Source organism: Antechinus flavipes, chromosome 2 (genome assembly GCF_016432865.1).
Source record: "Antechinus flavipes isolate AdamAnt ecotype Samford, QLD, Australia chromosome 2, AdamAnt_v2, whole genome shotgun sequence".
Classification (NCBI taxonomy): Eukaryota; Metazoa; Chordata; class Mammalia; order Dasyuromorphia; family Dasyuridae; genus Antechinus; species Antechinus flavipes.
The window spans coordinates 568,019,448-568,041,814 of NC_067399.1; positions in this window are offsets into that span (position 1 = coordinate 568,019,448).

Genomic DNA, 22,367 nt, shown 5'->3' on the forward strand with positions numbered 1-22,367 from the left:
TAGCTCATTTTCAACATTCATCTTTGCAAAACCTTGTGTTCCAATTTTTTCCCTCTTTTACCCTCACTTCCTCCTCTAGACAGCAAATAATCCAATTTTTATCCATATTTCCACAATTATCATGCTGCACAAGAAAAATTAGATCAAAAAGGAAAAATGAGAAAGAAAACAAAATGCAAGCAAACATCAACAAAAAAGAGTGTTTCACACTCAGTCCCCACTGCCTTCTCTCTGGATGTAGATGGCTTTCTTTATCACAAGGCCATTTGAACTGGCTTAAATCTCCTCGCTGTTGAAAAAATCCATGTCCATCAGAACTGATCATTGTATAATCTTGCTATTGCCATATACAATGTTTTCCTAGTTCTACTTCACTTCACTTAGCATCCATTCATAAGTCTCCCCAAGCCTCTCTGAAATCATCGGATTTTTTTTTAAGGAACCTAGAGAAGGTTGATTTAATAACCAGCATTTCAGCTCATCCATCAGATAATCTTGAGTTCCCTCTTCACTGAAACCACTGCCTGTCATCACATCTTTTTAATAATAACTAATATTTATATAACACCTACTATGTGTCAGGCACTATACTAATTACTTTACAAATACTATCTCATTTTATACTCACAATTTTGCAAGCTGCAAGATAACTTTACATTATCCCCATAAGCTGACATAGGTTAAGTGACTTTCACACAGTCATCCTGCTAATAAGTATCTGAAATGGGTTTTGAACTCTTTTTTCACCTGACTCCAAGTTTGATATTCTATCTGCTATGACACCTAGCTAAATATATGATTATTGATTACTCGACTTCTCAACTGCAACTCCAATATTTTGTCCACTGTATTATGAGTTGCCTAACGACGTAAAGTTCCCTGAAATTGATTTGCCATCCTGTTAGTGGCCATCCTGACCACTTGTTGGAAATATTGTAGAGAGAGATTTGTTGAGGACCACGCATAGTGTGAAACCCAGAGAGCCTGTAAAGGGATTTCCACATAAAGGCACATCAGTTCTCACAGCCCTGCAGCTGTGTATTGCAGCACACTTTGAGAATTAAGAGAGTAAGGAGTTACAAATACAAATCTCTTGTTTTCTTACTTTTAAGTTGAGTTGACAGACACATTGGAATCAACTTGGCCTAGGCAATTGGAGATAAATGTCTGGAGGTCATGAAACAAAGTTACAAGAAGCAGGTGTTGCTTGCAAAGGAATGTATGCTTTTCTTTAACTTATAATAACCTTGTTGTGCCTTGAAAACATGTATATTTTGCATGGGGCATGGAAATAAACTAGAGGTATTCATTGACATACAATTGCCTCTTATCTTCTTGTATCATGCCCTCTCATATGATACAATCTATTCTGCTGGTCAGAATTAGAGTCCAGCTTCCACCAACAAGGATTCCTAATAGGTACAGATTAGAGTCCATGTCTATAGAGTTCCTTCTGACACTGAGATTCTGTGAGTCACAGGTCAAGCAAATAGGGAAAGGGATTTAGAGTATATGTGAAGATCACAGAGAATGAGTAAATCTCCATTTCTGATTACCTGGAAAATCTGGACCCCAGCTGAAATGAATGGGATCATTATTAAACCAGCAGCTATTGATCATGCAGTTTTACAGAGTTTTTTGGCAGTGTCAAGAGTTTAAATTATTTCCTCCAAGGTCATGTGACCAGGATGTTTCAGAGGCAAACTTTGAACTCAAGTCTCTCTGACTCTGTAGTTAGGTTGTCTATCTCTTACATGTCATTTATATTATTTTTTTTAAGTCTCAAGAGTTTATATAATTGCATTCATATGGCCCCTTATCTGAAATGACTTCCCTATATTTTTATATAAATATTTTATAATAATTAACAATAGGTGGAGCCAAGATGGTAGAGAAGGCACACATGACTTTCTAAGCTCCTCTCATAACTTCATGACCAATTATTAAATTCAGCCTCAAAAACAGCGCTTGGCTGGTAAAACCCATGAGGATTAGAAGTACAACAACTTACTAGCTGAAGATAATCGGGAAGATCACCAGGAAAGCTTTGTCCTGAGGGGTGGGAACTGACCAGTGCAGGCAGGGAAGTAGGAAAGGCTAGCAAACAGAGCTGATGGGAAAGAGGGTGGCCTCTGTGGTTAGAAAATTACAGAGGCAACTCTGGCATAGGCTGATTGCTTTGCCTTGGTTGCAAAACAGCAGATCAGCAGAGAAATTAAAGCCAAAGGCAGAAAGTACCCTAAAAAATGCCAGAACCTAACAGGATCTGGCTATAACCACCCAAAACTGGAAGTGAGGGACCCAGCGCAGACCATAGCACAGCTCTGCAGCCACATTCCCCATGCGGGCTTACTCAGGGCAGTTACAAATCTTCACAACAAGGAAGCACAGCCCAGGGCAGCTTCTAATCTGCACAGTGGGGGCCTTGGGCTGGGGCAACAGAACTGCCGATTTGCTTTGGGGCAGACACTTCCGGTTCCTGTGGGACTCTTCACTGGTCAGTCACTAATACCCACAGCCCTCTGGTGGGCTTTGGCCTGGGGTACTGACACTTTCACTACTTAGTCTCTAGCCTGAGGGCAGTCGCTAACCTCACAATGGGATTCTTTACTGGGCACTTCTCGTGCTGAATCACTTTTGGTTGGGGGCGGGGAGGGGCAGGGAGGGAAGAAGGGGAGAACATTTTCCCAGAGCACTCTGGTACCTCTCTGCTCTTTGCAACCCTTTATACCTATGGCTACTTTGCAGAGGAAGTTGGTAACCTCCTTGCCTTGAAGGCAGAATCTAAAGGCTTTAAAAAATGAATTAAAAAATCAAAAGGATGACGGATAGCTTCTATACAGAAAGAGAGCAGGTTTGCAACCCCGAGGAGAAAAATAGCAAACAGTCTCCAGACAATACCCCAAAGGGGAATGTTACCTAGCCCTCTTTACATAACACTCTCCTAGAAGAGAACATTAAAAGTCTTAAAAGAGAGTTAGAAGAAAAATGGGGAAAGGAAAGAGAAGCTATGCAAGAAAGTAATAACTTCCTGAAATGTGAATTGGAAAAGGTAAAGAATTCCTAGGAAGTGCAGGAAAAGAGAATTTGTGAATTGGAAAAGGTAAAACAATCCCAGGAAAGTAGGATTTGTGAATTGGAAAAAGAAAATAACTCACTAAAAAAAAAAAAAAAATTAGTGAAATGGAAAAAAATTCCATAAAACAACTCATTTAAAAACTCAATTGGACATACACAAAAAGAAGTAAAAAAAAAAAGCCAATGAAGAAAATAACTCATTAAAAATCATAATTGAACAAATAGAAACCAATGATTCATTGAGACATGAAGCATCAGTCAAGCAAAACCAAAAGAATAATAAATTAGAAAAAGGCTTTCAATATCTACTTGGAAAAACAACAGACCTGGAAAATAGATCTAGGAGAGATAATCTGAGGATTATTGGACTTCCCCAAAATTATGATGAAAAAAGGAGCCTAGATACTATCTTACAGGAAATCATCAAAGAGAACTATCCAGATGTAATAGAATCAGAAGATAGAATAGGCATTGAAAGAATTCATCCAACACCTTCTGTAAAAGACCCTAAAATAAAAACTTCAAGGAATATTGTGGCCAAATTTCAGAAGTATCAGATTAAGGAAAAACTATTACAAGCAGCCAGAAAAAAAAAAAAAAACAATTTAAATACCGAGGTGCCACAATAAGGATCACCCAAGATCTGGCTGCCTCCACATTAAAGGATCGAAGGGCTTGGAATCTGATATTCTGAAAGGCAAAAGAACTTGGAATGCAGCCAAGAATAAACTACCCAGCCAAGCTGAGCATTTTCTTCCAGGGAAGAAGAAGGACATTTAATGAAACATAAGAATTCCATTTGTTTCTAAGGAAAAAACCACAACTAAACAAAAAATTTGATCTCCAACCATAGGACTCAAAAGAAGTAGAAAAGGTAAAAGGAACTCTTGAGAACTGTATATCTGTTGTGGATATACATAAAGACTACCTGTATAATTTGATTTTACTGATATAACATAAAAAAGGGAAGTAGAAATGGAAAGGGAATAGTGTCAAAAAAAAGGGGAGAAAGGGAGATAAAAAGAGGGAAATTACATCCCGTGAACAGGCAAAGGAAACCTATCATATCTGAGGGAATTTAGAGAGGGGGAAGAACATTGTGTAAATCTTACTCTCATCAGAGTTGGCTCAAAGAGAAAATAATTAACATATTTGTTTTAGAGAGAATCTTCTCTCACCTCATTAAAAAGGGGAGAATAAAAAGGAAAAGGAAAAGAATAGTAAGGAAAGGGTACAAGAAAGGGGAAGAGATTCAAAGGGGGTAAGGAGGGATTCTAAAGAGAGTGAGCGGCGTGACACAAGTGGGGCCCATAAGTTTAAAATTGGGAAAGAGGGTTGGGGGGGCAAGAAAAAGAAAAGCATAATCTGAGGACAATAAGATGGCAGAAAATAATTAACAATAACTAGCATTTATATAATTCTTAAAGTTAGCAAGTCACTTTACAGATATTATTTCATTTGATTTTCCTTCATCTTTTTGGTAGGTGCTATTAATGACCCCATTTTACACATGAGGAAACTGCGGCAAGCAGTGATTAAGTAACTTATTCTGGATCATACAGCTAGTTGAGCCAGAATTCCAAGTTATGGCTTTCTGATTCTAGGTCCAATGATCTATCCCATCATACCTTCCAGATGTCTAGGAGATACCTTTTTAGGGAGTGATGTACATTTTCACAAGTCAAAAATTAATGAATCATTAATGGAAGAATTTCAGACTAAAAAGGGAGAGGCAAAATAATTTGTGGTCTCCTTTATCATTTCTTATAAACTATTTTGTCTTTTGCATAGCTGAGGTCAATTCTGATTCTGGAGTCTTCTTGTGGCTCTGGCCTGGGTATATATGTACATATGTGTGTACTTGTATAGTACGTGCATAGGTGGATGATGGGTATGTGCAAAATGTGATAGATGTGGTCTGGAGAAATGAATCTAGAAATGGTTTAAGTTGTATTCTTTAGGAATTATGTGACACCTCTCTGTAAAGTTATGATCAAGAAGGAAATTTTGAGCTAATGCAGGGCATTAATCCAGGATACTTAACCTTGAACTCAGAGTTTGAAGGAGACTACAGTAGGTTAATGTGAGGTTGAGCCATCTCTTGCAGTTGTTCATGAAGCTTGTGCATCTCTGTGCTAAAACTCAGTCTTCTGGCATTCCAAGAGTTTGGTTTGGCTATCCCATGTTAAAAAGAATGCATTAGTGAAAAAAGTGCTGGACTTGAAATTAAAGAACTTATATTCAAATCTCCACTTTGTTATTTATGGCTTTGGGCATTTAATTTTCTAGACCACAGCATCCTCAATTATAAATTAACAAGATTGGGAGAGGATAGCTCTAAGATCTCTTCTACCTTTAAAATTGTCATCCTAAGCCTCAAAGATTCCCTAAAGGAATTTATCCAAAGTTCTTCAGTGATTCAGAGGATCTTGGGGGGGGGGGGAGAAGGCACTTGAGAGTTATGCAATGAAGCAAATTATTGGTTCATGGCATCTCAGGGCTCCCGATTTGAGTAGTAAGGGCAAAGGAAGGTATTATTATTGACCAGACTAGAGAGGATTCAAAATGGTTTTAAGCCCAGAAGATCATGTTGATTATCAATTTGAAAATATGTAAAGAAAGCTATATTTGCTTTATATGAAAAATCAATTATGTAGCTATAAAAGAGTACAATCTATTACAAGTGTTAATTTTCTAATATATTAATTGAAGGATTTGAATTAGATAAAATCAAAGCTTTCTTTGGAAATTCAGTGTAACAGAAATTGTTTCACGTGAAAGAATTAAATTTGCTCTGCTTACACATAGAGAGTAAAACTTGTACATTAAGTATATAGATAGTTACTAACTTGATAATAATAATAATAATAATTAACATTTATATAGCAAGAATTTTACCACATTAACTTTACATTTGATACAATAAATCTGTTAGCCCATCTATTGGTACTAATGTTATCTTCCTTTGACAAATGAAGAAACCGGGTCTAAGAGAAATTAAATGTCTTGCATGGGATATTGAAACAAAGTATCAGAGATACCATTTAAACTGGTTTTCCTTCTTTTCCCACCTAACACTTCCCCCATGCTCTATCATTATCTCCAGAAAATTATCATCTTTCAAGATCACATAAACTCTGAAGTTCACACCTCAGTACTTACTGATCTCAGGGTCACTCCCTCCATTTGACTGGAAAAGATAGAGAGTAGACCTTTGGGAGCATCTCCTAGATCTTCTATTTAAGGAGAGAACCCCAAGGAAGACATCTCATCATTTCCTTCCCGGTTGAAGGTCTTCATCATGTCCCAACACCAGTACATCCCCTGGCAGCTTCTTTCTATGTTTTGCTTTCCCTCTTTAAATTGTTTAAATTTCTTTGAAGGCAGAGACTATATTTTGCCTTTTTTTGTATCCCCAACTCTTAACACAATGCCTGACACATAGTTTGTGTTTATAATAAATATTTATTGATTGCTTAACTTCTCAACTGTAACTCCAACATTTTATGTACTATATCCTGAGTTGCCTGGCTTGGTGTAAAGAAAAACTTCTAATAATTAAAGCTGTCTCCAAATAGACCTGGTTATCTCAGGACCTACTGAGTTTCCCTGCAATTTAGTTGCCCTCCGGCTAAATAGATGATCCCTCATTGGAAATATTGTAGAGGGGGATTTCTACCAGGTACAGATTGAACTACGTGGCCTATAAAGTCCCTTCTGACATTGAGATTCTGTGATTCACAGGCCAAGCAAGCAGGGAAAGGGTTTTAGAGTATATATGAAGATTACAGAGAGTCAAGAATGAATCTGAACTTCTGATTAGCTAAAAAAAAACAAGGGCCCCAGCTGAAATGAAGGGGATCATGAAGTGAATATAATACTACTGCTGGGTTTTTTTTTTTTTAATTATACCTCCACTACTACTGAATCAATTAGGGATTGGAGTGGGAGTGAGGATAGAGTGTGCTAGGTCCAGTCCAAGCCAGCTTTGAAATCCAATTGTTAAATTTTCAATGTGAGCATTTACATCTTGGAAATGAATAAATGTTTTAGATTAGGGCTTATGGTTTTGTTGAGTAAGTAGACTTGTGATAGAGAAAAATGTGAAGAATATAGATTTTAAAGTATGATATAAACCCTTTTTTCCTTTAAAGAGCAAATTGTTAAGCATTTATGAGTACACCACAGCCTATTCTACATTTCACTTGGATGAGAAATAAAGGTAAGGTTTTGTTGTATGGGAAGTGAATAGCTACTATCATTTTAGAACTCTCAAGGAAAGGAAATAAACATGACTTGTGAAATAATCATGAATTGGTACAAGAGATTTTTTCTGGATGAAACCTGGTGCAAGAGTTTTTGCAGAACAATTAAATTCAGTATCCTGGGGTGTGAGGAGAGACAAACAAACAAGCAAAACATATCATGCAATGACAACCTTGGAAAAAGGAAGTGCAACAAAATGTGGGTGTTTGGGAAATTGGAAAGGAATATTTTTTTAAAAAATAAATAACCCACAGGAAGCCTGGAAATTATTTAAAATCTCATTTTAAAAATATCACTTAGGAAAAAATTGTGTATTCTATATTAAAAAGACCAAGTGCTTAGGGGAAAGAAAAAAATCATGCTTAACTAATGGTCAAAGTCAAAGAGCCTATCATAGTAGAAAAATTATTCATACATAGCAGGTTTTTTCCCTAACCTCTTCTTCACATTTAATTCATTTTGCCTTGTGTTATTTTTATTTGTATACATCTTATAAATCTATTAGATTGTAGGCTCTCTCAGGGACTGAGACTGTGTCTCATTCATCTTTGTATTTCTCAGTGCTTAGCAGAATACCCTGTATAGAAAATATGCTTAATAAATATTTGTTAGATTGAAGGTAAGAAATCCAAATAGCATTGCAGAATAGACACAAAGGAGAAATTAGATGAGGAGGAACTAGTTCAAGAGCACCTTTTAGGAGATTCTATGGACAATAGAAAGAAACTAGTTAAGTATTCATAGGTAGAAAGACCATCCAGAAAATCAATGTATCCAGTCAAATATGATGTCAAAAAGAAAGGAAGATTCAGAAGTAAAGAGAGAAGAGATGGAATGAATTCTGATGACCAAGTTGATAAGGAAATAGGAAACTCCCTTATAAAAGGGCCAAAGGACCTGGGGATTATTTCAAAAGCATATAACCAAAGTTTATTCAGCTTACATTTGCAACATTTCTACAATATGGTCCTTTATCTCCTCCAAACTTAATACCACTCTTTATGCATAGACTTTTGCAATAGGCTGCTGGTAGGTTTGTCTGCCTCAAGTGTCTCCTCCATTCAGCCACTAAAATGTTTTTCCTAAAAAACAGGTCTGATCACATCACCTTGCCTACTTTAGTGACTTCCTATTACCTTTTCAGTCTTCTTATACCTTGCTCCCTAACATTAAACTCCTTTAACATTAAACATTAATGTTTAATTAAAACAATTAACAATAAAACATTAAACAAGATATTCCATCTCTTACCTCCAGGCATTTTTTCTGGCTATCCATCCTTCTGGAAGACTTTTCCTCCTTCGCTTTGATTACAGGTATACCTTGAAGATATTTCCAGTTCAGTTCCAGACCACTGCAATAAAGTGAATATCAGAATAAATCCAGTCTCTCAATGTAGATAAAATTTATACTATGTTGTAGTCTATTAAGTGTGCAATAATATTAATCTTAAAATACAACATATATATCTTGATTTTGCTAAAAAAAAATGCTAACCATCATCTGAGCCATCAGTAACACATAATATTTTTTGCTGGCAGAAAGTCTTGCCTCAATGTTAATGATTGCTGATTTATTGGAGTGGTGATTGCTGAAGGTTAGGGTGGCTATGACAATTTCTTTTAAAAAAAGACAATAATGAAGTTTGCTGCATCAATTGATCCTTCCTTTCATTTGAATACCTAGGGACCATTGGAGAGCCCTTAATTAGCTTAATTTTGTGTCTCAGGGAATAAAGACACCTGAGGAGAAGAAAAGATGAGGGAATAGGGTATCAATAGAAGTCAGATTATTAAGTTTGTCATCTTATCTAGACATTGGTTTGCGGCATCCCAAAGCAATTGCAATAGTAACATCTGTTGCTGTTACCTCCAGCTCTGCTATTCCACTGAAATTGTTTATTTCAAGGTTACCGATGTAAGTAGGGATACTAGATAAAGTCAATGATTTTATCTGGATTCTGTAAGCAATGTGGAAAAGTAGGATTTCTGAGTGTGAAATCAAGAGAGTTCTGGCTTAAATTCTGACCTCTGACACTTACTAGGTATATGGCTATGGGTTAGGATTAACTTAACTTAATTTCTTTAAATCTTAATTTCTACATCTATACAATGGGAATAATAAAACATATAGTACTTGAATTTTTTTACTTCCCAAATCCAATGACCCTGCAGTATTTTACATCTTTGATTATCTTCTCCTCCTTGATAATCTTTCATCTTTAAGTTTTTATGACACCAGTCTCCTAACTGTCTTCCCATCTGTCTAACCATTTCTCTTCAGTCTCCTTTGTTCGTTCTTCCAGGTTATCCTTGGTAACTGATGGTGCTCCACAAGACTCTTGTACCTTCTTCTCATTCATTCTATACTATCTCACTTGTTAATCCACATCAGCTCCTGTGGATTTAATTCCCATCTTTATTAAGATGATTCCCAGATAACTATTTCTCTTGAGCTATAGTCCTACATCACCAACATTTCAGATTGAATATTTTGTAGACATCTTTAATTCAACATGTCTAAAATAAAACTTATTATCATTCCTCGCAAATCTTCCCTTCTTAAAAAGATATCCCTATTGCTGTTGAGGGTGCTACAATCCTACCTGTCACCCAGGTTCGCAACCTCAGTGTCATCTTCACTTTCTCACTCTTATTCCACATATTCAAATTATCTCAAAATCTTGCTATTCTTACTTTCACAGTTCCTCTTAGCTATATCACCTTCTCTCCTCTTACACAAACACCACTCTGGTTTAGGTACTCATCATTTCTTACCAGGATCACTGCAACAGCCTTCTAAAATGCCCATGCCCCAGGTATCTTTGATCTAATTCATCTTCCACTCAACTGCCAGGACAAGTTTTCTAATGTCACTCTCTCTCTCAGTGACCTACAGTAGCTCTCTGTTAACTCCAGGATCAAATTTAATTCCTTTGTTTAACTTTCGAAGCTCTTCATGATCCGGTTTTTTCCTACTTTTCTGGTTTTTCTAAACTTAAGTTCCCTCCATATACTCTAGATTCAGCAACACTGGCTTTCTGGTAGTTCCTGAAATAAGACCCCCCCATCTCATTTCCCCCCCATCTCTTCCACCTTTTGGTTTTCCTGATTTCTTTTAAAACTCAGTTCAAATTCCAACCGGTTTTTTTCTATTCCTTCCAGATGTGATTACCTTCGCCTCTCAGAATGCCTTCCATTCTACTCTCTATATATATCTTGTATTTACCTTAGTTGTTTATATGCCAGCTTCTCCATTCGAATATGAGCTCCTTGAAGGTAAGGACTGTCCTTTGTATCGCCTACACCTAACATGGTACTTGGCACCATCATGATGAAGTGAAAAATGAAGCCTGCTAAGTGTCAATCACTATGCTAAACACTGGACATATTAAAAAAAAACAAACAAACAAACAACAACAACAAAAAAAAAAAAAAAAAGGAAGCTCCTGACCTCATGGAACATCCAGGCTAATGCAATCGGAACCCATTACAAGTTCAAAACTGGAACTTCAGACTAATCAGTCTGAAGATGCTGAAGGGCAGATAGAGAGAGCCACAAGCTTAGACGATAATTGTAGAAGTGTTGGGCTTATTAGGTCAGTGATAAACTGATTTATTAAGTTCTGGGGAAATTAAAGAGGTAGTTACTCATTGTGTAGAAAACACTATTTTCATAGGGTAGATATGCATACATTGTATATTATTGCAATAATTGCTATTACATATCATATATGATTTACATGTTGCAGATTTAAGTATCATTCCTACATGAATTTTTATGCAGTTATATTTGTATGACTATGGCATATGTATGTTTTTTCATATATGCTATATATTTATGTAATCTATGTACTTCATCACCAAATGCAACCCTGTCATATAATGCAATGTGCTTTGTACTACACAGAGTTTTGAATCCTTAGTTTCATAATGTTCTGTTGTTATACATGGTATTAGTTATGTGCTATGCATTGTATTCTTCACATATACTAATGTCAGCTACATATAGTTCTACTCTGAAATCCACATATTTGGTATCTATATCTCTATTATGCTAGATGGCAAAATGTTATTTCTCAATTTGTGCTGCATATCAGGCAAGTTCATAAACGTTATGTGTTTCTGGGAAGTTTGTTGGAACTGTACATTCTTTACTCAGAATAGAATGAATATAGGGTGATTGAGTGTTACTCAGCCTTTGTTGCCAATCAAAATCCATAACAAAGACAGGAATTTGGGCTAAATGGGTAGAGAACACTGTTTTCAGGGTTTAGATGTTGTAACAAAAACAAAACTATGAAAGCTTTCTTTGCTGCCAAGACATTACCCACAAGTGATCATTTTAATCCAACTAGTTGCTACCAGAGCCATTGCTATCCCTGGCCATGGTACTGATATAAATTCTAATTGCAGCATAATCATTCAACCACAGATTGGGAAGGGATTAAAGGTCATTTAGTCCAACCTGTACCCTAACAGAAAGTCACCATAAAATATCACTGATGAGTGGTCATCTAGCCTTTTCTTGATAGGAAACCCCTTATCATTTGAGACAGCCCATTACATTTTTGGTATTGTTTTAGCTGTAGGAAATATCCTGGAATCAAACTTAAAACCAGTTCCTCTAGGCAACTTCTATCCAGTACTCCTACTTCTGCCTTATGGGATGAAGCAAAGCAAATCTTCTATATAATAATCATTCCTTCCTACAGATAATTTTCCAAAAAAGGAAACAAAACAATCAGCAACTATGTGAAAAAAATAATAGATAATTAACAAATGAAACATAAGAATACAGTAAGTAATATATAGCAGTGCTGCTATTCAGAATTGGGCCTTCTTAAATTAAATTCTTAAATATTGTTGTAAGGATGGAGAAATAAGGACTATATCTGTGATTTGACTGATAAAGAGAATTCTTAAATGAGGAATCTATGTCTACCATTAATAATAATGGTCTTAGAGAATGTCCCATTTGTGTTTATATCTATCATAGTGCCCCATACGTATATTTGCTAGATGAACAAAGAAATGGTATAATCAAAGCAGTGGTAATTTTGTTTCCAATTCTCTTCCCCACACATATAGTTTCTATTTTATAGTCCTCCCTAGAGCCTTACAGAATAGTTCTACATATAGAAAGCATATGTAGTCACCTATAATCATGTACCTCTGCTTCTAGTCACTCCTTTTTCCTAAGCTATCCTTGACATAGATGCCAACTTCATATTCACATGTTAGGTTAGAGTAACCACAGGTTTTGTAATAGAAAATTACCAATATTTTGTTCAATAGTTTTGAAATTAAGTATTTCAAAAATAAATTTAAATTCTTCTTACTTATAGACCTACATATGCAAGTAAAGGCTAATAAAGGCATATTAGGGATGCAAAAATAGTTTCCTTCTATTTTGTGGGATTGAACTTCATTAGCTCAATATTCAATATTAAGTCCCATGGAAACTTGAGAGTAGAGAAGTATAAAATAGACTCAATATTATTTATTGGAACATGGATTTAGGAGGATCATTAGTGGCCTTAAAGCAAGACCTTTCTGGTGGTCCATTGAAATTGCTTTCTGGTGTTGCCATTCAATGGAATCCCAATATATGTGGAGATGGGGAGAATTTCTTCCAAAGCTATTTGGATCATGACTTTTCTTTTCATTTTCTTCCTCTTCCTTTTCCTACTACCCACTTATGATCATAGAGTCCAAAGCATAACCTATTTAATTGTCTATTTAAAGAGATCTTCTTCAAAGTGAAAACTAAATTTACCTAATTATAAATATGCAATCTCTTATTAATTAATTCAGTTTTACTTGGTTTAATTGGTTTTCACTTAGTAGTATTTTATTTGTTCTAATGACATGTAAAGATAATTTTCAATAGTTTTCAATATTCATTTTTGCAAGATTTTGAGTTCCAAATTTTTCTTCCTTTCTTTCTTCCCTCTTCCCTTCCTAAGATAGCAAGCAATTTGATATAAGTTATACATGGCAATTCTATTAAGTATGTTTCCATATCAGTCGTTATTGTGAAAGAAACATCAGAACAAAGGTAAAAACAATAAAAAAGAAAAAAAACCCAAAAAAGTGAAGATACTATGCTTTAGTCTGCATTCTGTCTTCACAGTATTTCTCTAAATATGGTTGGAGAAATCTATTCAAGTTTATTGGAATTTTCTTGGGTTACTGTACTGCTGAAGAAGAGATAAGTCTTTCATAATTGCTGTTACTATACAATGTTCTCCTGGTTCTGCTCACTTCACTCAGCATCAGTTCATGTAAGTCTTTCCAGTTTTTTGTGAAATCTACCTGCTCGATGTTGTGATGGTATACTTAGATAACCCTAGAGATTCTACTAAAAAGCTATTAGAAATAATCCACATTTTTAGCAAAGTTGCAGGATACAAAATAAACCCACATGAATGGGACATTCTTATATATCACTAACAAAATCCAACAGTTAGAGTTACAAAGAGAAATTTCATTTAAAGTAACTGCAGATAACATAAAATATTTGAGTATCTATCTGATCTATAGTCAGGAACTATATGAGCAAAACTACAAAACACTTTCCACAAAAATAAAGTCAGATCTAAACAATTGGGAAAATATTAAATGTTCTTGGATAAGTCAAGCAAATATAATAAAGATGACAATACTACCTAAACTAATCTATTTCAGGGGTCCTCAAACTTTTTAACTAAGGGGCCAGTTCACTGTCCCTCAGACTGTTGGAGGACCGGACTATAGTAAAAACAAAAACTTTGTTTTGTGGGCCTTTAAATAAAGAAACTTCATAGCCCTGGGTGAGGGGGATAAACAACCTCAGCTGCTGAATCTGGCCAGCGGGCTGTAGTTTGAGGACCCCTGGTTCTATTTATTTAGTGTTATACCAATCAGACTCCCAAAAAACTATTTTAATGACCTAGAAAAATTAACACCAAAATTCATCTGGAAGAACAAAAGATCAAGACTTTCAAGGGAACTAATGAAAAAAAAAATCAAATTAAGGTAGCCTAGCTGTACTAGATCTAAAACTATATTATTAAGCAGTAGTCACCAAAATCATCTGGTATTGGCTAAGAAATAGACTAGTTAATCAGTGGAATAGGTTAGGTTCAAAGGACAAAATAGTCAATAACTTTAATAATCTAGTGTTTGACACACCCAAAGACCCCAGCTTTGGGGATAAGAATTCACTGTTTGACAAAAACTGACAGGAAAACTGGAAATTAGTATGGCAGAAACTAGGCATTGACCCACACTTAACACCATACACCAAGATAAGGTCAAAATGGGTTCATGATTTAGGCATAAAGAATGAGATTATAAATAAATTAGAAGAACATAGGATAGTTTACCTCTCAGATCTATGGAGGAGAAAGGAATTTGTGACCAAAGAAGAACTCGAGACTATAATTGATCACAAAATAGAATATTTTTTATTATATCAAATTAAAAAGCTTTTATACAAACAAAACTAATGCAGACAAGTTTAGAAGGGAAACAATAAACTGGGAAAACATTTTTACAGTCAAAGATTCTGACAAAGGCGTCATTTCCAAAATATATAGAGAATTGAGACTAATTTATAAGAAATCAAGCCATTCTCCAATTGATAAATAGTCAAAGCATATGAACAGACAATTTTCTTTTTTTTTAATTTTTATTTTTAAGTAACTTTTTATTGACAGAATCCATGCCAGGGTAGTTTTTTACAACATTATCCCTTGCACTTACTTCTGTGAACAGACAACTTTCAAGACAAAGAAATTGAAACTTTCTAGCCATATGAAAAGATGCTCCAAGTCATTATTAATCAGAGAAATGCAAATTAAGACAACTCTGAGATACCACTACATACCTGTCAGATTAGCTAGGAGGACTGGGAAAAATATTGGTGAATGTTGAAGGGAATGTGGGAAAACTGGGACACTGATACATTGTTGGTGGAATTGTGAATACATCCAGCTATTCAGGAGAGGAATTTGGAACTATGCTCAAAAAGTTATCAAACTGTGCATACACTTTGATACAGCAGTGTTTCTACTGGATTTATATCCCAAAGAAATACTAAAGAAGGGAAAGGGACCTTTATTGCAAAAATATTTGTGGCAGCCCTCTTTGTAGTGGCTAGAAACTGGAAACTGAGTGGATGCCCATCAATTGAAGAATGGCTGAATAAATTGTGGTATATGAATGTTATGGAATATTATTGTTCTGTAAGAAATGGCCAACAGGATGATTTTAGAAAGGCCTGGAGAGACTTATATGAACTGATGCTGAGTGAAAAGAGCAAGACCAGGAGATCATTATATACTTCAACAACAATACTATCTGATGATGAATTCTGATGAACGTGGCCCTCTTCAACAATGAGATGAACCAAATCAGTTCCATTTATTCAATAATGAATCAAACTAGCTATATCCAGTGAAAGAACTCTGGGAAATGAGTGTGAATGACTATATAGCATTTCCAATCCCTCTGTTTTTGTCTGCTTGTATTTTTTATTTCCTTCACAAGTTAATTGTACATTATTTCAAAGTCCATTTCTTCTTGTGCAGCAAAATAACTATATGGATATGTATACATATATTGTATTTAACATATACTTTAACATATTTAACATGTATTGGTCTACCTGCCATCTGGGGGAGGGGGTGGGGAGAAGGAGAGTAAAAATTGGAACGAAAGACTTTGCAGTTGTCAATGTTGAAAAATTACCCATGCATATATCTTGTAAATAAAAAGCTATAGTAATAAAAAATAAAATAAAATTTTAATGATAAAAAAAGAAATCTACCTGCTCATCATTTCTTATGGAATAATATTATTGCATTACATTTTTATACCACAATTTGTTTAGCCTTTTTCCATTTGATGGGCATCCTCTCATTTTCCAATTCATTGCTACCACAAAAAGAGCTGCTACAAATATTTTTTGTATAAATGAATTCTTTTCACTTATTTGTGATATCTTTGGGATACAAACCCAATGGCACTGCTGGACTAAAGAGTATACATGATTTTATAGCCCTTTAAGTTTTGCTTTCCAGAATGTTTGGATCAGTTCACAACTCAACCAACAATGCATAAGACCAAACTTTTTCCACATCCCCTCCAACATTTATCATTTTCCTTTTCTGTTATCTTAGCCAGTCTTATAGGTGTGAGGTAATACTTACTTGGTTTAATTCTTAGAGTTATTCTTAGACCCTTGATCATTGGGATAGAAATTAGACTTCTGATTTAGTTGACTTAGCTAACTTCCAGATAAAGAAGTTATCTATGTAGATAAGTATCTCCTTTTCAACTTATGTTATTAAATAATTGTCTGAACCACAGAGAAGTTAGTTTATTGCCTTAGATCACCCAGTATATGACAAAGATAGGACTTGAGTCCAGCTCTTCCTGAATCTAAGACCAGATCTATATTCACAGTCTGTTAGTCAATCAAAAAATATTTATAGAATCTTGTTCACCTATTATAATAATAGCTAATATTTTATAACTATAACTAATATTTAATAGTCATAATATCTGGTATTTTTTATATATCATCTCATTTGTCTCTCATCATAGCTCTGCAAAATAGATGGTGGTAGTAGTAGTTGTAGTAGTAGTAATAACATTTCATAAATAAGGGAATTGAAGCTAGAAGGTTTAATTACTTACTTGAGTCAAGTAATTTGTTAAGTATCTGAGGCAAGATTTTAACTAAGGTCTTCTTGATTCCAAGTACCATACTCTATCCACTGTGCCACATAATCTATGCAAGATTCTATGCAGAATATAAAAGACGTAATCATGACTTCAATAAGCTTATGTGGGAAGACAAGACTCACATAACACACATATACAATATAATATCAAACAACATGAGATACTAAATACATATACAAATGCCAGAGTATGTATTACTGCACCCTTTAATCACTTCCCTCTCCAATATGGAAAACAACGAAGATGTTCCGAATTAATAGCATCACCTGATGGCTACTATAAATCAAGCTAAAGTGGCCTCTAACATGTGGGTTGCAGGAGTTAACAGAACAGGCTGGAAATGGGACCAGTCAGAAATCAAACAGAAGTTTAATTTTAAAGTGAGGGGAGAAACTTTCAAGCAAGGACACATGTATTGAGGTCCCACCTTTAACTGGGGGACAGGGAGGCCCAAGGTAGTGTGGAGCAAGGAGATTCGAGGCAGTGTGGGGATATTGCAATACTTATACCAATGGCTATGCAGTGATCTGATTTGTAGCTCTGACAATGAGGAATAACAGCAACAATGTGACAAGTTTGATTCACAGCAGGGCATCATGACTAGAATTTGTCTAAGCTCAGAGAACACCTGGTGCTGGTCAACATTATACAATAATTCTAGAGAGTGAGATCCATCAGGTGAGTTCAAAGAATTGTTGTTACGCCAAGTTTAGGGCACAGCATGTTTGTTAGGCTTTAGCTTGGAAAAACAGAGTATGTCCTAATTTGATACTACCATGGGGAATATCTGTTCTAATATTTCTTCTCCTTCTTTACTTTTCATTCAGGAGAATCAGTCACTTGCCATGCTACCTACCCTCATCCACTTTCATGTATCTTTTATAAATCTGGTTAATTCCACCTCAGGTAATCTTTTCATTTATAATGAAGGAGAATTTAAATATATGCACTCATATCCTTTTCACTCTTTTTCTTCCTCCTCTCTCTTCTAACTCTCTCAATTCAGGAAAATCTCTCTCCCTCTTTTGTTCCATATGTGAGGGGGAAAGTAACCCTAATTATTACTGATGGGTATAAGAATAGTATTAATGGTACATCTGCATCAAAGAAAAAGAAAAGGTTTTTCTAAAATCACATTTTTTGAAATGAATTTAAACATAAAAATAAGTTCCATCAGCTTCTTAAAGACCTTGAACATCCCCTTTGGAATCTCCACAAAAGTTTCCATCTACCTCCTTGTCTTTTCCTAATTAAACCTGCTTTTCTTAAAGTAACCACATTAAAGATAAGTGTCTGCCATAATACTTGTATGGACTAACACATATGGTTGCTGAGATTAAATGAGATAATGTTCAGAAAGCACTTTGTAGCCTTATAGTGCAATAGAAATGTAAATTATTATTGTAAAAAAACCTGCATAGTCAATTTTCTTGTTTCCATTTAATTATTAATACTGCAACAATATTGTTCTCTACTATTTCTCATTTTCAATGTACACTATTTCAGCTACATTATGTGTTAAATGAGACTCTGTGGGCTAGTGTTGAAAAGCAATCATCATTTGTAACTTTGTTCCATTGAAGAAATAGTGCTGAATCCCAAACAATTGCCATATAAATCAACTTGGGCACCCAATTGTAGGTTGGAACTTTCTTGTATATAATGAAGTGGTATGTTGTGTGGTTCAGACTATATGTACTGTAGAAACTGGGAGAAGGAAATGAGAGAAAGCTGGACAAGTGGGGAAAGGCATCATGAAGAGGAATTTAAGCTGGGCTGGAAATTATGAAGACAAGGCTGAAAAGGGAGAATACAGTAGGATGATCATTCTAGACAAGTAGTGTGATGTCAGTCATGGAAACAACAATGAGCACATTGTGTTTGTGGAACAAACACAGACTGACTTTACAGTAGCAGAGGGTAAATACTGAAGCCTAGTGATATGAAAGATTAGCTGGGTTGACATGGGGAAGACCTTAAAAATTACACCAAGAACTTTTGAGTTGGCAGTCGTGCATGGAGAGCCACTGAATTTTTTTTAGCAGAAGAGTAAAATTAAAGCAATTCTTGAAGAAATATAAATTAGCAATAATAAACATTAGAGTAGGAAGAATGTAGAGGAAAAGAAATCAAATAAAAGATTGTTGACACATTCAGCTAATATTCAATAGAAGTAGCTTAACAGACTAAGACTAAACACAGAGGCAGTTAGGTAGTGCAGTGGGTAGAGTTCTGGGCCTGGAGTCAGAAAGACTCATCTATCTAAATTCAAATGAACTCAGGCTCTTTACATACTATTAGGGGAGATGATATAGACCCAATCTCAAGGAGCTTGCAGGGGTGAAAGGCTGCATATAAATGATTGTTGTTGAAGTGAGAATGAGATTTTCAGAAAGCAAGGCACAAGAAGAGTGTTATGAAATATTTGAAGTGGAGATTATTTTCACTTGGTGTGGTCCAGAGAAGGCTTCATGAAAAAAGTTGAGCAGAATTGGGTCAGGACAGGATGAAAATGAGAGACAGAAAAGTCCAATTTGCCCAAAATATAGTGTAAGAAAAAGCTACATGGGGGATGGGGATGGAAAAGTAGTCTACAATCATATTATGGAGTATTTGGGATAAGGGTAGCATTCATTAAGCATTTCTTCTTTTATGCATTTCCTCTTTACCAGAAGACACTGTGTTAAATACTGGGGATACAAAGAAAGACAATAATAAAATGTAGAGTACATCCTTTATTCAGAAGGTAATATATTAGGAATCACTAAAGTTTTTTGACCAGAATGGTAACATTTTCAAAAGCAGTGCATTAGGAAGATTACTTGTATAATAATGTGGATACTAGAAGCAGGAAGATCACTTAGGAAGTTATTATAATAATCTTGATGAGAAAAATAACTGAAATATATGTTAAGAATTGCAAAGACCATAAATACTTTTTAAATTTTTGTTTTCCCCAATTACATGTAGAACAATATTTTTTGGTTATATATGTACATATATATGTACACATACACACACACACACAAACACAAACACACACACACATATTTCCTTATGAATCATCTTGGGAGAGAAAAATCAGAACAAAAGGGAAAACCCACAAGGCAGAAGAAAAAAGAAAAAAAGTGAACATAGCATGTATTGATATACCTTCAATCTCCATAGTTCTCTCTCTGGACAAAGATGGCATTTTCTTTCCAAAGTATATTGGGATTGCCTTGGATCACAAACTTATGAGAAGAACCAGGTCTGTCATAATAGATCATCATACAATCTTGCTATTACTATGTATAATGTTTTCCTAGTTCTGCTTGTTTTTTTCAGCACTAGTTCATATAAATCTTTTCAGGTTTTTCTAAAATCACATATTCATTATTTTTATAGAACAATAATATTCTATTACTTTCATATACCATAACTTATTCAACCAATCCCCAATTGATGGGACCATATATACTTTTTAATCTCCCTTTATTGCCACAACAATCCTGTGAGGGATATACAGTAGGTACTGTTATTATTCCCATTTTACAAGTGAATAGACTGAATTTTAGATAATTTATATTACTAATCCATGATCACATAGCTTACGATTTGAACCCAGGATATGCCCTTACTATAGATCCAAGACTCTTTCTACTCTGCCACACTGCTTTGAATTTCTGAGAGTCTCAACTGGGGTGATCACAATAAATGGAGAAACTAAGACCTGGATAGGAGAGTGATACCAAAGGGAAAACAATCAAAATCTGACCGCTTCCACTTCATTACTATCCATTTCCTCCTCAACCACTTGCATACTGGCTTCTGACCTCATCATTCTCCTAATCCTCACTCTTAAAGTTTACCAAAAATGTTTTATTTCCTAAATCTGATGGCCTTTTTTCTGTCTTTGACCTCTCTAAAACTTCTGAAACTGTCTCACCATCCCTCTCCAGTGGATGAATATTATTTTGTACTCCTAGTTATAAATTCCTCAAAAGCTTTGAGGTTGCTCTTTTTTTTTTTTTGTCTTTGTAGCCCTAAGTCCTAGTACAGTGCCTTGCATAGAAAAAGCACTTAATAAAGAAATATTTTTGAATGGAACTGAACATGAAAGAGAACAGGGAATAACCAGTAGACTAAACTCCTGAATAAAAGAGAAAGGAGTAGAATGATGGGAAATTATCCCCAGATAAATAAGGAAAGGTTGGGTGAAGAGCAAAGGAGTTTTGAAATGTAAGGCAAAGGTGATAGTAAAGGCTATGATAAATCTTAGTTTTTGCAATATAAGAGTTATATTTCATACATTTATCTCAATAATATGAAAACCTGGTCTTGTGATAATCAATGAATCAAAGGTAAGAGTTAGGTATGAACCAGGCCTGGTATCTCTTTTCAATCAAACCATTGATCAATGGCATTAACTGATAAAGACATAATTAGTAAAGTCAGGAAGGATTGAAGTCATTGGATGAAATGTATTGGGACTTATTGAGCAGACAGTCTTGATCTATGTTTTGTATAAAATAGTATGATAGTTCAGAATCTGAGCAGTCTCATGTCTTGCTAGCCTAGAAAAAGAGTAATTCCAGGCAAGCCCCTAAAAGATGAAATTGCTTTGGAGATGGAAAGAAACAGGAAAAGAGCTTCTGTATCCTATTCATCACAGGAAGACCCAGCAATGTTTGGAAGGTATGGAAGATTTTAAACTTTTCCATTGGCATTCGAGCAGTGTACCATAATGACTGACTGTAGTGTCTACATTGGCAGTGAGGATAAACTAGTTATATTGAGGAAAGGCAGCTTTGGGACCTTCAAAGGAACCAGCAGAAAATGACATCATATCTAAAGGCAACTTCAGAAAAGGACTTCCAATTGCTCTGAGTTAACTTTCTTTCCATGAGTGCTCTAAAGCAGAGCCTACTCTCTCTTGGACTCTATGTACTTATGCAGAGTATATCCAAAATTTAAGGAAATATTTTTTTCAACTAGTCTAACTATTCCATTATATCACCTGAGTATCCTGTTTCTAAAAGCCAATTAAATGGAAGTTGGAAAAGCAAACTTGAACTCATCTTAAAGTAGGTTCCTCCAGAAGTAACCCCATCATTGGAAGTTTTATCTAAAGCCTGTATAACCATTTCTCATTTTGTAGAGAGGATTCATATTAGGATATATGATCATCTAGTCAAGTTGTATCAAGTAATTTCTGAGATGTCTTTCAGTTCTGAGATTTTCTTTATTCTATAATCACAGGACCAGAGTTTTAGAGATAGAAGGGACTTTAGGCCACCTAAGCCATAT